This window comes from Nothobranchius furzeri, chromosome 14 (genome assembly GCF_043380555.1).
Source record: "Nothobranchius furzeri strain GRZ-AD chromosome 14, NfurGRZ-RIMD1, whole genome shotgun sequence".
In the NCBI taxonomy this organism is placed as follows: Eukaryota; Metazoa; Chordata; class Actinopteri; order Cyprinodontiformes; family Nothobranchiidae; genus Nothobranchius; species Nothobranchius furzeri.
This window is the reverse complement of record NC_091754.1, coordinates 42146905-42151904: the sequence shown is the minus strand read 5'-3', so window position 1 is coordinate 42151904 and position 5000 is coordinate 42146905. Positions and strand designations below refer to the sequence as shown.

At 37.5% G+C, this 5000-nt stretch overlaps 4 non-coding genes across 4 annotated transcripts; all 4 read right to left on the bottom strand.

Moving 5' to 3' along the window:
• Positions 1 to 1241: 1241 nt before the first annotated feature.
• trnar-ucg (transfer RNA arginine (anticodon UCG)) lies at positions 1242 to 1314 on the bottom strand. The gene has a single exon. It is a non-coding gene; the product is annotated as a tRNA-Arg (tRNA).
• A 1930-nt stretch (positions 1315 to 3244) lies between these two features.
• On the bottom strand, positions 3245 to 3317 carry trnah-aug (transfer RNA histidin (anticodon AUG)). The gene has a single exon. It is a non-coding gene; the product is annotated as a tRNA-His (tRNA).
• A 589-nt stretch (positions 3318 to 3906) lies between these two features.
• Positions 3907 to 3979, bottom strand: trnay-aua (transfer RNA tyrosine (anticodon AUA)). The gene has a single exon. It is a non-coding gene; the product is annotated as a tRNA-Tyr (tRNA).
• Positions 3980 to 4792: 813 nt separating this feature from the next.
• trnar-ucg (transfer RNA arginine (anticodon UCG)) lies at positions 4793 to 4865 on the bottom strand. The gene has a single exon. It is a non-coding gene; the product is annotated as a tRNA-Arg (tRNA).
• Between the last annotated feature and the right edge of the window lie 135 nt (positions 4866 to 5000).

Here is a 5000-nt window from a genome sequence, read left to right as displayed (position 1 = left end):
TCAAGCAGTTCAATATTTCATCCCACCATCTACCCTCTCTACAAGCTAATCATCCATTCAATTTTCAATGGATCCCCCTTGATTTCCATGAGTTTTTTTGATTATAATAAAAATCCTGCTGAGTTGCTGAAACTAATAACTGATCAAAGTAGAAAAACATAAAGGACACGTAAAAATCATGTGATCCACGACTTTAACACACCGATCATTCTTTTCAAGTGGGTTTGCAGACACTTTCCAGAATGTAGACCGATCCCAATACATGACAGTGAAGAAATTGAAATCTCAGTTTAAAGTGGACAGAGGTAGAGTGGTGCGCTGCTTGTGTCATTAACATTGTCAGGAGGATTGACTCAACCATGAAGGGACTTGAACCCGCTATCTTCTGATCCAAAGTCAGACGCCTTATCCATTAGGTCACATGGCATTTACCTCTACAAATTAAAGTTAGCTTTTTATTTGGCTTTTACGAATTTCTATGCAAATGATTGGATGTGCAAATTGCATCAAACTAATCCAATTTCCACAAAAGCTAGTTTCACCATATCACATTTAAATTCAAAATCCAACTGAACTTCACGTCTCATAGTTTCAGCATGACTTCCTATTGGTCTAGACTGTTGAGGATTTGCCCTCGTTGTCATTTCTTTCCTCCAATCATGTATCAATCTTTCAAGCAGTTCAATCTTTCATCCCACCATCTACCCTCTCTACAAGCGCATCAAACTAATCCAAATTCCACAAAAGCTAGTTCCACCATATCACATTTGAATTCAAAATCCAACTGAACTTCACGTCTCATAGTTTCAGCATGACTTTCTATTGGTCTAGACTGTTGAGGATTTGCCCTCGTTGTCATTTCTTTCCTCCAATCATGTATCAATCTTTCAAGCAGTTCAATCTTTCATCCCACCATCTACCCTCTCTACAAGCTAATCATCCATTCAATTTTCAATGGATCCCCCTTGATTTCCATGAGTTTTTTGGTTATAATAAAAATCCTGCTGAGTTGCTGAAACTACTAACTGATCAAAGTAGAAAAACATAAAGGACACGTAAAAATCATGTGATCCAAGACTTTAAAAAAGCAGAACATTCTTTTCAAGTGGGTTTGCAGACACTTTCCAGAATGTAGATTGATTCCAATACATGACAGTGAAGAAACTGAAATATCAGTTTAAAGTGGACAGAGGTAGAGTGGTGAACTTCTTGTGTTATTAACATTGTCAGGAGGATTGAATCAACCACGAAGGGACTTGAACCCTCAATCTTCTGATCCGAAGTCAGACGCCTTATCCATTAGGCCACGTGGTCTTTAACTCTAGAAATTAAAGTTAGCTTTTTATTTGGCTTTTACGAATTTCTATGCAAATGATTGGATGTGCAAATTGCATCAAACTAATCCAAATGCCACAAAAGCTAGTTCCACCATATCACATTTGAATTCAAAATCCAACTGAACTTCACGTCTCATAGTTTCAGCATGACTTCCTATTGGTCTAGACTGTTGAGGATTTGCCCTCGTTGTCATTTCTTTCCTCCATTCATGTATCAATCTTTCAAGCAGTTCAATCTTTCATCCCACCATCTACCCTCTCTACAAGCTAATCATCCATTCAATTTTCAATGGATCCCCCTTGATTTCCATGAGTTTTTTTGATTATAATAAAAATCCTGCTGAGTTGCTGAAACTAATAACTGATCAAAGTAGAAAAACATAAAGGACACGTAAAAATCATGTGATCCACGACTTTAAAACACCGATCATTCTTTTCAAGTGGGTTTGCAGACACTTTCCAGAATGTAGACCGATTGCAATACATGACAGTGAAGAAATTGAAATCTCAGTTTAAAGTGGACAGAGGTAGAGTGGTGCGCTGCTTGTGTCAGAAGGATTGACTCAACCACGAAGGGACTTGCACCCTCAATCTTCTGATCCGAAGTCAGATGCCTTATCCATTAGACCTCGTGGTCTTTACCTCTAGAAATTAAAGTTAGCTATTTATTTGGCTTTTACGAAATTCTATGCAAATGATTGGATGTGCAAATTGCATCAAACTAATCCAAATGCCACAAAAGCTAGTTCCACCATATCACATTTGAATTCAAAATCCAACTGAACTTCACGTCTAATAGTTTCAGCATGACTTCATATTGGTCTAGACTGTTGAGGATTTGCCCTCGTTGTCATTTCTTTCCTCCAATCATGTATCAATCTTTCAAGCAGTTCAATCTTTCATCCCACCATCTACCCTCTCTACAAGCTAATCATCCATTCAATTTTCAATGGATCCCCTTGATTTCCATGAGTTTTTTGGTTATAATAAAAATCCTGCTGAGTTGCTGAAACTAATAACTGATCAAAGTAGAAAAACATAAAGGACACGTAAAAATCATGTGATCCAAGACTTTAAAAAAGCAGAACATTCTTTTCAAGTGGGTTATCAGACACTTTCCAGAATGTAGATCGATTCCAATACATGACAGTGAAGTAATTGAAATCTCAGTCTAAAGTGGACAGAGGTAGAGTGGTGCGCTGCTTGTGTCATTAACATTGTCAGGAGGATTGACTCAACCACGAAGGGACTTGAACCCTCAATCTTCTGATCCGAAGTCAGACGCCTTATCCATTAGACCTCGTGGTCTTTACCTCTAGAAATTAAAGTTAGCTATTTATTTGGCTTTTACGAAATTCTATGCAAATGATTGGATGTGCAAATTGCATCAAACTAATCCAAATGCCACAAAAGCTAGTTCCACCATATCATATTTGAATTCAAAATCCAACTGAACTTCACGTCTCATAGTTTCAGCATGACTTCCTATTGGTCTAGACTGTTTAGGATTTGCCCTCGTTGTCATTTCTTTCCTCCAATCATGTATCAATCTTTCAAGCAGTTCAATCTTTCATCCCATCATCTACCCTCTCTACAAGCTAATCATCCATTCAATTTTCAATGGATCACCCTTGATTTCCATGAGTTTTTTGGTTATAATAAAAATCCTGCTGAGTTGCTCAAACTACTAACTGATCAAAGTAGAAAAACATAAAGGACACGTAAAAATCATGTGATCCAAGACTTTAAAAAAGCAGAACATTCTTTTCAAGTGGGTTTTCAGACACTTTCCAGAATGTAGATCGATTCCAATACATGACAGTGAGGTAATTGAAATCTCAGTTTAAAGTGGACAGAGGTAGAGTGGTGCGCTGCTTGTGTCATTAACATTGTCAGGAGGATTGACTCAACCACGAAGGGACTTGAACCCTCAATCTTCTGATCCATAGTCAGACGCCTTATCCATTAGGCCACGTGGTCTTTACCTCTAGAAATTAAAGTTAGCTTTTTATTTGGCTTTTACGAAATTCTATGCAAATGATTGGATGTGTAAATTGCATCAAACTAATCCAAATGCCACAAAAGCTAGTTACACCATATCACATTTGAATTCATAATCCAACTGAACTTCACGTCTAATAGTTTCAGCATGACTTCCTATTGGTCTAGACTGTTGAGGATTTGCCCGCGTTGTCATTTCTTTCCCCCAATCATGTATCAATCTTTCAAGCAGTTCAATCTTTCATCCCACCATCTACCCTCTCTACAAGCTAATCATCCATTCAATTTTCAATGGATCCCCCTTGATTTCCATGAGTTTTTTTGGTTATAATAAAAATCCTGCTGAGTTGCTGAAACTAATAACTGATCAAAGTAGAAAAACATAAAGGACACGTAAAAATCATGTGATCCAAGTTTTTTAAAAAAGCAGAACATTCTTTTCAAGTGGGTTTGCAGACACTTTCCAGAATGTAGATTGATTCCAATACATGACAGTGAAGAAATTGAAATCTCAGTTTAAAGTGGACAGAGGTAGAGTGGTGCGCTGCTTGTGTCAGAAGGATTGACTCAACCACGAAGGGACTTGAACCCTCAATCTTCTGATCTATAGTCAGACACCTTATCCATTAGGCCACATGGTCTTTACCTCAGGAAATTAAAGTTAGCTATTTATTTGGCTTTTACGAATTTCTATGCAAATGATTGGATGTGCAAATTGCATCAAACTAATCCAAATGCCACAAAAGCTAGTTCCACCATATCACATTTGAATTCAAAATCCAACTGAACTTCACGTCTAATAGTTTCAGCATGACTTCCTATTGGTCTAGACTGTTGAGGATTTGCCCTCGTTGTCATTTCTTTCCTCCAATCATGTATCAATCTTTCAAGCAGTTCAATCTTTCATCCCACCATCTACCCTCTCTACAAGTGCATCAAACTAATCCAAATTCCACAAAAGCTAGTTCCACCATATCACATTTGAATTCAAAATCCAACTGAACTTCACGTCTCATAGTTTCAGCATGACTTCCTATTGGTCTAGACTGTTGAGGATTTGCCCTCGTTGTCATTTCTTTCCTCCAATCATGTATCAATCTTTCAAGCAGTTCAATCTTTCATCCCACCATCTACCCTCTCTACAAGCTAATCATCCATTCAATTTTCAATGGATCCCCCTTGATTTCCATGAGTTTTTTGGTTATAATAAAAATCCTGCTGAGTTGCTGAAACTAATAACTGATCAAAGTAGAAAAACATAAAGGACACGTAAAAATCATGTGATCCAAGACTTTAAAAAAGCAGAACATTCTTTTCAAGTGGGTTTTCAGACACTTTCCAGAATGTAGATCGATTTCAATACATGACAGTGAAGTAATTGAAATCTCTGTTTAAGTGGACAGAGGTAGAGTGGTACGCTGCTTGTGTCATTAACATTGTCAGGAGGATTGACTCAACCACGAAGGGACTTGAACCCTCAATCTTCTGATCCGAAGTCAGACGCCTTATCCATTAGGCCACGTGGTCTTGACCTCTAGAAATTAAAGTTAGCTTTTTATTTGGCTTTTACGAAATTCTATGCAAATGATTGGATGTGCAAATTGCATCAAACTAATCCAAATGCCACAAAAGCTAGTTCCACCATATCACATTTGAATTCAT